The sequence below is a fragment of the Chanodichthys erythropterus genome, chromosome 11, assembly GCF_024489055.1.
Source record: "Chanodichthys erythropterus isolate Z2021 chromosome 11, ASM2448905v1, whole genome shotgun sequence".
Taxonomy (NCBI): domain Eukaryota; kingdom Metazoa; phylum Chordata; class Actinopteri; order Cypriniformes; family Xenocyprididae; genus Chanodichthys; species Chanodichthys erythropterus.
This window is the reverse complement of record NC_090231.1, coordinates 40,116,334-40,128,753: the sequence shown is the minus strand read 5'-3', so window position 1 is coordinate 40,128,753 and position 12,420 is coordinate 40,116,334.

Genomic DNA, 12,420 nt, shown 5'->3' with positions numbered 1-12,420 from the left:
ATGCTCGTTGGATAAGGTCAGTTCATATTAACTATCCTGCCGTCGGACTCAGTAGGATTTGGGAGAGACTGGAGCAATGCTATGGCTCTGCTGAAGCTATAGAGTCAGCACTCCTAAATAAAGATGACTGCTTTCCCAGAATCTCTAATAGAGACCCACAATGTATCAGGGAACTAGCAGATTTATTGTCAGAGATTGAGTCTGCCAAAATGGAAGGATACTTACCCGGTTTGTCTTACATGGACACCGCACGAGGCAATACACAAATTCATTATTATATATGCATATATGGTCTATGCATATATTACAATATATTGAATAATACATAAGGAATTGCTTTTCATATATTCAAAATTATGTGATAATATATTTACTAATATATCATAATTTTATATTCAGTAACATACCTCATAATGTATAGATTTATATGTGATCAGATATGGTACTGCATGCATAATATATTGCAGAATGCAGATAGATTTACTCATGCAGTAAAAACAAACACATATGTTAAAATATATTATGTAACATTTATTATATTTTATAATAATTTACATTTTAAATGTTTTATATTTTCAAGTTAGTTAACAAAAGCACACCTGCATGTACTTACATTTCTACCAAAGAGACTATCACTGTGCTACAGCGAGCACAGCCGTTACTTTTTAAATAAAAACTCTTCAGCACAGTGGTAACCCCAAAAACTCACACATACCAGAAAACCTTTTAAATTCCAAAATAATAAAACTTTAAACACTAACAGATCCCCTCCTATATTAATATTGAGCAAAACACATGAAATAGCACTTCATTTTAACATTTCCTTTCCTTTAACAGTCAGAAGCAAAGCATGCTGGGAACTAGAAGTCTGTTGTAACCACTGATTGTTACTCATTCCATGAATGTGTGGATATATGTGTGTGTACAATACATTCACATTTATATGAACATGTGTGTGCAATATATATACACAAAGGATAAAACTTGATGAATGAAATGCTATTTTTGTCTTCATTTATACATATTTTATATGTATCAATATATAGCCACACATGGTCAATGCATATATTGCAGTATATTGAAAAAAAAAAAGCACTAGTTTCCCATATATGGAAATGTATTATGTAATACATCGCATTATATTGTGCAGTATATTTCCATATATTTTTGTTCTGTAAGGGTAGGTATAAGCAAGAACACAATGTTAGCTTTCCTCCCTTCTCATTCTTCTTCACCTTCATCAGGAATGAGGCTCATATGAGAAATGACCCCAGTTTTAAATTGAATGTACCAAACACAATGCTACCAACAGGACAGAAGTTTTCCTCCACATCAAAAAGGCTACCTGTTGCTCAGTGCCGGCCCGAGCCTCTTGGGGGCCCTAAGCAGCATTTGATTTGGGGGCCCACGTGAAGTCACCTGTGGTTGAAGATTATTGACACAAATGTCACACTATAATGTTACATTATAAATGAATACAGTGAGGTTATGTATTAATAGTAATGCAGGACTAATGAGTAGATCTACATTAACACTTCAGCTACTACTATTAACTACTATAGAATCAAGTTTAACTAATCAGTAAGTAATATCAAATTTAGAAGATAGTTCCTTATTAACTAATCAGTAATTACCTAATGATATTACCATCATTAATAACTATTAACTAATGGACAAATTGTAAAGAAGCATGTGTCTGAGATGTAATCAGTCATAATTTTTACTTTGAATATAATCATAAAATGCATCATTAATTACTCAAGTGTTAGCTAGTCACTATGCAGGAACTACTACTGATCACGAACCATTATTTTAAAGTGAAAAACGTGTTTTTCACTTTAAAATAATGGTCCTGATCACTAGTAGTTCTTGAACAAAATGACTAGGTACTTGATTAATTAGCGATGCATTTTATGACGATGTTGAGATTAACTACTAGTGGTCTGCACCATTATTTTAAAGTGAAAAACATGTTTTTCACTTTAAAATAATGGTCCTGATCACTAGTAGTTCCTGCATAGTGACTAGGTAACACTTGAGTAATTAATGATGCATTTTATGACCACACTGAGAGTAAAAAAAGACAATTGCTCACATCTCAAACACTTTAATTTTGTGATTAGTAATTAATTAGTAATTCTTTATAATTTCTCATAGCTACCTATTAGTTATTATTGATGCCAATGTCATTCTCTAATTATTGATTAGCTAATAAGGAACTATCTTTGTCCTAAATTTGATATTACTTACTGATTAGTTAAGCTTGTTTCTATATTAGTTAATAGTAGTAGCTCAAGTGTTAATGTAGATCTGCTCATTAGTCCTGCATTACTTCCTGCATAGTTACTTATTAATGACGGACCATTATTCTAAAGTGTTACCGAGGATAGCACTGCTACATCACTCGCCAACATATTAATAAATAAATAATAAAGAAATAAAGAAATATGGCATCCCTTTCAACTTAAACTGATATATATAATCAATACGTGAAATACACCTAGATAAATGTATATTAATAATGCGATTTAACGTTAGCTCTGGTGATGGCTTATATAAGATCATGAGTAATGACTAGCTGCTACCTCAAGTGACATGAGCACAATTTGTGCTGCTGAACAAAACATTCTGTAAATAATTATGCAAACATACCTTTATCTTGCTCTTTTTTCTCCTCCTCTGTCTTTTTTTACTTTCTTTTTTCGGCACTAGAGGGATACATCCTTTTTTGTGACATGGCTTATCATTTATAACATTTATTACTATGACGGCACTTGCGCGCCGGCGCGAATTGTCAATGCACGCGAGGTGTCTATGACTCAAACGCTAGCAGACACAGCAGCAGTTGTCGGCAAATCAGAATTTTCTTGTCTCGAATTATTTGTTTATTCATTCGTATTCATTCATTTATATCACTTGTTTAAGTTATTTAATTGTAAAAAAAACAAAACACAATTGGGGGGCCCCCTATTGGCCAGGGGGCCCCAAGCAGCCGCTTAATTCGCTTATGCCTCGGGCCGGCCCTGCTGTTGCTGTGCACAAGGCTGAAGTAGAGCATTTCTACAGGAAAATCTAATCTGGTAGGAGAAGACTTCATCAAACAGTGTCCTATTCACAAGAAACCACACACTCTCTACAAATGCAGAGGATTTAGGGAAAAACTCATAGATGAGCGCAAAGCCTTTTTAAGGGACAACTCTCTATGTTTCCGCTGCTGCTCTTTAACATCCCACCAAGCCAAGAATTGTACCTCAACCATTCAGCGTTCAGAATGTGGCACTGAAAAACACATAGTAGCCCTTCCTCCTGGTCCAGCGCCCTGGTCTAGAAATGAAACTATCAGCCCTGTGATACACCATGGCGGGGAGGATGATGAAAAACCCACAACAACTATCGCCACATCCAGTTGCACAAAGGTCTGTGGGAATGGTTTCAGAGGAAGATTGTGCTCCAAGATCTGCCTAGTTAATATATATTGTAAAGATCATCCTCAAATGAAGTTGAAAACCTATGCTATTCTAGACGACCAGAGTAACACGTCTTTAGCAAAATCCACCCTCTTTGACAAATTCGATGTCACTGACCATGCATCTCCTTACACACTGAAGACATGTGCAGGTACATCAGAAATCTTAGGACGCAGAGCAAAGGGTTTCATTGTAGAATCTATCAATGAAGTTTCACACTTCCCACACTTATTGAGTGTAATGAACTATCTGACACCAGAGCTGAGATCACTACTTCTGATACTGCTTGGAACCATACTCACCTCAAATCAATAGTTCATAAGATACCCCCACTTGACCCTGAGGCTGAGATCCTTCTTCTTCTTGGAAGAGACATCATTGAATTGCACAAAGTACTGGAACAGCACAATGGTCCTCGACATGCTCCTTTTGCTCAGAAGTTACGTTTGGGATGGGTAATACTAGGGAATGTCTGTTAAAGAAACCATTTGAAGAAACCATTTGAAGTTAATGCTTTCAAAACAAGCATTTTCGTGAATGAACGCCCCAGCCAAATGAGACCCTGTGAAAACAATATCCAAATCAAAGAGAAGTTTTGCAATTACAACAAGCATATAACTTCACTGGCCCCATCTTTGACACAAAAGCTTGCAACAACATGCACAAAGAGCAAGAGAACTGACATCTTCCAGTCCACAAAGGATGAGGACAAATTAGCTCCATCAATGGAAGATCCCATCTTTCTGAAGATAATGCAAAAAGAAGTCTATCAAGATGAATCAAATAGCTGTGTTACTCCACTTCCCTTTCGCAGTCCACGTCAAAGACTTCCTAATAATAGACAACAGGTGTCAGATGATGAGAAACCATACACAAGACATGGACTATTGTCTACAGTTAACAGTCTGTCAGACAAAATGTTCAATGAATGGAAAACATGGAAAGATTCATTGAAAGAACTGAAGAAAATAGCAATCTCCAGAGCATACACCCCCACCACTCTCAGTAATGCACAGAAAATGGCTGACTTGCCTGTCGACCGCCTGAGTACTGATCCCCCATTCTCTTATGTCGGACTGGATGTATTTTGACCATGGAAAAATCACATCACGACGAACCAGAGGAGGTCTCGTCCATTAATACCAGTATCAACAGATCCGAACAATCCACTCATCCTAACCCCGGCAACACTTCTCACACAAAAGACTGGTACACTTCCACCTCCATATGGCAACTGTAAAGAAAGGGACCTATACATCCGCCAGTGGAGACAAGTTCAAAGTTTAGCCAACACCTTTTGGCATCGATGGAGAAGTGAGTATCTAAACACTCTTCAAAATCGCAGAAAGTGGCAAAGAGAGGAATGTAACCTTCAACATGGAGACGTAGTCCTGCTCAAGGAAAGTCAAGTTAAAAGAAATGACTGGCCCATGGGCATTATACAAAAGAGTTTCCCAGGAAACGATGGAAGAGTAAGGAAGGTTGAAGTTAAGACAATAAAAGACGGAATACCAAAGGTCTACTTAGGTCCCATTTCAGACACAGTCCTTCTCCTGCCTTCGAAGATGGAATAAGAGGTGTCATGTTCAGTGATGACATCCTACGGCTCAGCGGGGAGTGTTCTGGATTATTCATTTAATGTTGATTCCAATACCGATACATAGTAGCTTCTTTTAAAAATAGTTGCCATAGTAACATTCCATGACAGTTAAATTCAGTTAATTGCATCAGTTAAAGTTAGTACAACAAAGAAGGAACTTGAAGCAAGCCATTCATTTTGTGATCCTCTGTAGAAAGCATTGTCTGTAAGTTTTGTGATTAATATGTATTCAATTTGTTAAATTTACTACTTATAAAGCTGTGTAATGTGTAATGTTAGCCATTTTAAGAATTATATACAATGAATTCATATTAGTGTTATTTTGTTGGAGGTAACAAAGTTGTTCTATTATATTTAAAATCTCCTCTCTGTAGTTTCACTCTGTTTCAACATATTCATCGTGGTGTGGAATAAAGCAGCATTCTCCCACAAGTCTACGTGTTGGAAAGAGTTTACCTATCTGTCTAACTTTGGGAAGAGAGATGCCATTGTGAGGGCAGAATATATAGAACAATATACTTGGTATACTTTAAAAACGCTTATTTGTCCAGAAATGAAACAATAAAAGTCTTTATGAGTGAATCCTAGAAACATTCATTCATACATATTTTTTTAATAATTAATTCAAAATTTTATATTTTTAAATAGACTGCAGCAATTATCATTTTTTCAGAACATAATACACACACACACACACACACACACACACACACACACACACACACACACACACACACACACACACACACACACACACACACAGGGGCGTAGTTTGTGGGTGGGGGATGGGGGGAGGTAACCCCCCCCCCCAATATTTCAACATTACAATCACAGTAGATCTATATTAGAATATGTATAATTCATTTATTTTGTAACAATAATTTTGTTTCTAATCGAATATGTGTTTGTCATAATAAATTAGTCAAAAAATACCCCCCTCCATTGAACCGATTGGTAACGCCCAACCAATGCGCACCGCAATTTCACCAACACAACGCGAGTGGAGCTCTACTGTTTGAATGAAAGAGAGCATGGGTAGCACCAAAAATGAAGAGAGCTGCTGCCCAGCCGACTATATTAAACTTCTGTTCAAAAAGGGACGTTAAAAAGAATAAAGCATGTACTGAGAAGGAGGTATGAAAACATTGTAATAGCTAGGTACACTCCATGTATATTTTAGCTAGCTAATCCATTGCAATTTAGCCATAACTATCAGTGTAACTGTAACCACTTACTAAAACAGCCATCTATTTTGTTACTTCATTTTTCAATAGCGTCTTATCAATGACAAAAGTATTCACATCGGTATTTGTTTTCTTCCTTAATTAATCTGACTTTTGAATGAATTGGCTGAATGAACGATTTAAGTAGCTCACTCATTAAAACGTTGAATCGCTGCCACCTACTGGCAGTTTCAATATATAACAATTTATTTCTTTATAGATAGATAGATAGAGAAGAAATAAATTATCCAATAATGCTACACATAAAACAGACTTTTTTAAATTAAAAAAAATAAATAAATAGCAGGCAGCATACCAATGCTCAAGCCCCCCTTCCCCCCCCCCCCCCCCCCCCCCACTGTAGAAACCAAATCTACGCCCTTGAACTCACACACACACACACACACACACACTAAACAAGAAGAAAAGAATTAGAGATGCAGAATAGGCTAATTGTTAAATAATGTGATGTAACTGCTTATCTAAAAAATAGAAAATTCAGTATTTAAAGCATTATATCTCTATTTTTGGGCTGAACGGCGATGTATAATCTCGGTATTTTGTACATTTTTCTATTTGAATTATACTATATATATAACCCTGCGGCTCGTGACGACACATTAATGTCCTAAGACACGAAACGATCGGTTTGTGTGAGAAACCGAACAGTATTTATATCATTTTTTACCTCTAATACACCACTATGTCCAACTTCGTTCAGCTTCCGGTGAGTGAGGTCAGATCGCGCTCTGACAACGGAAGTGATGTCTCGCGCTCTTTGAAGTATATGGGCGAGACATCACTTCCGTCACCAGAACGCGTTTTTTGACCTCACTAGCCGGAAGCTGAACGGAGTTGGACATAGTGGTGTATTAGAGGTAAAAAATGATATAAATACTTTTCGGTTTCTCTCACAAACTGATCGTTTCGTGTCTTAGGACATTAATGTGTTGTCACGAGCCACAGGGTTTCATTTGGATTTGTCTAAGCAAGGTTTATTCACTCTATAGATGAAGTTCCCATCTACTGCAATTATTTGAATGACAGAGGGCAGCGGTTGCAGTTAAAAATCATCATTTGTGATCGACTGAAGAAAAAATGTCACCTACATCTTGGATGCACTGGGGGTAAGCTGATAAACATCAAATTTTCATTTTTGGGTGAACTATCCCTTTAATGGTGCGTTCACACCAGACGCGAATGAAGCGTTAGCGCGAGTGATTTGTTAAGTCAATGCAAAGACGCGAATGGACTGCGGCGCGAATTGAGCATTTCGAATCGCGCAAGTTGAAAAATCTGAACTTTATGCGTCTCACACTGCAGCTTCGCGATCACTAGTAGAGCGCTGACACCCTGTGGTGAAATAATCATGTCTTATGTTGGATTAAAACTTAAATGTGCTATAGAGGATGTTTTCGACGACTGAGAAACCAAAGACTGTTACTGAGTTTTTGAAATGAGGAATGCGTAAGAACAAATGTGATGATCACACAAACGATTGGCTGATGTTTTTAAGGCCCTACCTCGTGCACAGATAATGTATTGATATTATTCCTTTCAGTGCACCTAATAAATCATCTTTTATCAGTTAGCAAAGACAGTTTGCAAAATTGCAAAAATGTATAAAACAAAACATCATTATAGCACCTTTAAAGTTTCCTTGAGTTTGGAAACGTCTGTACACGGTAATCATCAGAATATCTCTTCTCCTGTCTCTGTATATGTCTGGAATTTAAAATCAGCCCAAGGACTCTCATTTTAAGAGGGGTTCAGTTAGCTATGTGATAACTGTGCATTGAAAATATATATAACCAGAAATAACTGAGCCTTAACATTTCAAACCGGATGTGCATCACAAGGCTCAGTGCAAGTAGTCCAATGTGACTAAAATATACATTTAGCTAAAATATTTGTTGTTGAGTATTTGTTTTTGTTAATGTGTCATATGTAGAATTTTAAACCTACATTGTATTTTTTATGATAGCAGTAACTGTAAAGTGACTATTGTAGGGTAATCAAAATAGCCTAACAACTAGTCTGTGCTTTTTTATATTTTCATTTTTAGTTTAGTGAATGTAACTTCAGCTTTAAAAAGCATTATTTTGTTTTTAGTGTAACGCCTGTACAAGATCAGTCTAAAGCCAGGCACACATTTAACGACTAGCTAAAACATTCTAAGACTGTGCTCAACATACAAGCGATTGTTTCCTGCGACTGAAGCCAATTTAAATACTTACACATGGAATTTAAACACCGACTGCAATCGCAGACTGAACGCAACTGGCTCTGACTGGACACGTTTGAGCGCGATCAATTAAATACCTGTAAAGTGAATTCGCTACAATTGTAGTGTCTCAATGTTAAAATGTAGGCCTCATGTAATTTGACAACCTTTTTTGCACATAATATAACAGACTACAAAGTTACATTCATGTTTGTTTTCATAGCCTTCAATATGAACATTGTTTGTAGGAAAATATTGGGCAGGATGTGAAATATATATATATATATATATATATATATATATATATATATATATATATATATATATATATTTTTTTTTTTTAATTAAATACAGATATTTTTTATATATATAGTATAATTCAAATAGAAAAATGTACAAAATACCGAGATTATACATCGCCGTTCAGCCCAAAAATAGAGATATAATGCTTTAAATACTGAATTTTCTATGTTTTAAATAAGCAGTTACATCACATTATTTAACAATTAGCCTATTCTGCATCTCTAATTCTTTTCTTCTTGTTTAGTGTGTGTGAGTGTATATATATATATATATATATATATATATATGTACATACATATATATATATTATATATTACTATGTTCTGACAAAATGATAATTGCTGCAGTCTATTTAAAAATATAAAATTTGAATTAATTATTAAAAAAATATGTATGAATGAATGTTTCTAGGATTCACTCATAAAGACTTTTATTGTTTCATTTCTGGACAAATAAGCGTTTTTAAAGTATACCAAGTATATTGTTCTATATATTCTGCCCTCACAATGGCATCTCTCTTCCCAAAGTTAGACAGATAGGTAAACTCTTTCCAACACGTAGACTTGTGGGAGAAAGCTGCTTTATTCCACACCACAATGAATATGTTGAAACAGAGTGAAACTACAGAGAAGAGATGTAAATATAATAGAACTTTGTTACCTCCAACAAAATAACACTAATATGAATTCATTGTATATAATTCTTAAAATGGCTAACATTCCACATTCCACAGCTTTATAAGTAGTACATTTAACAAATTGAATACATATTAATCACAAAACTTACAGACAATGCTTTCTACAGAGGATCACAAAATGAATGGCTTGCTTCAAGTTCCTTCTTTGTTGTACTAACTTTAACTGATGCAATTAACTGAATTTAACTGTCATGGAATGTTACTATGGCAATTATGTAGTAATGTTCAAAGTTCGTGGGGAAGGAAGAGGACAAGGGTCGGCTTTTGACTGCTGACTGAGCTTTATTTAGTGTAAATGAAATATGTCCAACAGAAGTCTGTGCACCGCACAACAAAGAAAATAAACAATCCACAACAGGGCTTCACTCCAGAACGGTATAAACAATCCACAATAGGGCTTCTCTCCAGTGCTGTTGTCGTGCTCGGTGTCTCAGTCAGCAGTCCCTCTCTCTCTCCCACACTCCTGCTTCTCCTGGCGTTTTATCCTGTCTCCACGCCAATTACTGGAATGAGAAACAGGTGTTCGTAATTTACATTTAACCCACTCGCTTACCACGCGTCTCCCGACACTCTCTCCAGTTGCAGACCTCGCTGAACCACGCCCCCCTCGCCACATACCCCCACCGCCCGACTCAGGCCGGGGAGCCATCCGGCCTGCAGCCCCCCCGCTAATCACCGTCGCCAGCATCACTGATTCCGCCTCATTCCATTTTTTAAGGAGGTTGAGGTGGTAATTTGACGTGCTCCTATCCGACCGTATTACCTCATAATCGAGATCCCCAATTTGCCGTGTAACCTCAAACGGTCCTTGCCACTTTGCCAATAATTTTGAGCTTGAAGTAGGGAGCAATACAAGCACTTTATCTCCCAGTGAAAATTTGCGTAAGTTAGTTCCCCTTTCATACAGTTGGCTCTGTTTGTGTTGGGCTTGTAACAAATTCTCCATGGATAGCCGCCCCAGAGTGTGGAGTTTTGCTCTCAAGTCCATCACATACTGAATTTCGTTTTTAGCCCGAGACGGTCCATCCTACCAAGTCTCTCTTAGGACATCCAGCAGCCCGCGGGGCTGGCGTCCGAAGAGAAGCTCGAAGGGGGAAAACCCCGTGGAGGCTTGCGGGACTTCTCGTACTGCAAATAACAGGGGTTCTAGCCACTTATCCCAATTTTTGTTGTCTTTCCTAACGAACTCACGAACCATGGATTTAAGCGTGCGGTTAAAACGTTCGACCAGCCCGTCCGTTTGTGGGTGAAAGACGCTGGTACGAATCGATTTAACGCCCAACAATTCGTAAAGTTCGCGTAACGTGCGTGACATAAACGCCGTGCCCTGATCAGTGAGGATTTCTTTCGGAATCCCCACTCGGGAGATTAAACTAAACAGTGCGTCCGCAACACTCTTAGCGGAAATGTTGTGGAGAGCCACTGCTTCAGGGTATCGCGTTGCATAATCCACAATGACTAATGCAAAGCGATGCCCCCTTGCTGATCGCTCTAATGGCCCGATGAGGTCCAATTCTTTCGAAGGGGACCTGCATTAATGGGAGGGGGCGCAAAGGCGCTTTTGGAGCAGCCGGTGGATTCACCAACTGACATTCACGACAAGACGCACACCACCTGCGCACGTTCTCTTGAATGCCCGGCCAAAAGAATCGGGTCATGAGGCGATTTAGTGTTGCAGTTTGTCCTAAGTGACCAGCCATTGGATTAGAATGAGCCGCGTGGAAAAGCATTTCCCTGCGGCTCTTTGGAACTAATAACTTTGTATCCTAATAACTAATAACTTTGAGTTGTATCCTCCTTTGTCTGAGTGTCTTGGGTCACTCGATACAACCTATCCTTTATGATCGCAAAATATGGATAATTCTGTGGGCGTCCAGGCTGGAGAGGCTGACCATCGATAGTGCTGACCTTTTCAAAAGCGTGTCTTAACATCTCATCCTGAGACTGCTCCAGGGGGAAGTCATCGCGGTCCGAAATAATTAGTCTCCCGATTTCGCTCTGTTCCCCTGAGGCATTACTCATTGGTCCCTGGTCAGTCTCCCCCACCTGCACGAGCACATCCTTACCCGGCAAATTTTTATTCCAAGAGGCATCCGAGCACAAACAACCCAATAATTTATTAAACGCAGGCCAATTCGTCCCCAAAATTATCGGATGCCGGAGGTGCGGGTTAACTGCCACCTCAACATTATGCTTTTGTCCCCTAAATTGGATAATGACTGGCACTATAGGATATTTCACCACATCCCCGTGCACACACCGAACCCTAACCATGTGGCTTGTATCCAATGCCCCGGATAAAATCAGGCTTTGATGCACCGAGGTTTGGTTACATCCTGAGTCCACCAAAGCCTGATAGGTACCCCCCTTGATACTCACAGGAATTTGGTACCCGCCAGCTTGACCAGGGGCGGCCGGTGGAACATCCGGGACCCGGATCAACGTCCCAACCTCCATAATCGGACACCTGTCCACGAAATGCTCCGGGTCCCCGCAACGCCAACAGACCTGCCCGCCGCTCTCGTGGCAGGGAGAGGGTTAAATGGTTGGCGCGGAGAGAGGGGAGAAGCAGGAGTGGGGTCCAGCCCGGCAGCAGATGGTCCCGCCCCCCTGGGCAGGGCCCCGAGGTCCGGAAAAGAATCCCTGTTCAGGCAGATGAGACCTGGGGAGAGGGACAGGCTTAGAGAGAGAGGAGGATGGATGAGAAGGAGAGAGAGAGGCAGATGGAAGAGGTTCGCCGACCCCTGGGCATGCCACCATGTGGTCCTCCGCGAGGTGGATGGCCGAGTCCAGCGACGTGGGACAGTGGCACTGGACCCACTCGGCTGTTCTCTTGGGCAGCCGAGTTATGAACTGCTCCAGCACCACCAGATCGATGAATTGCTCCACGTCGCCTCCCTCGGCCA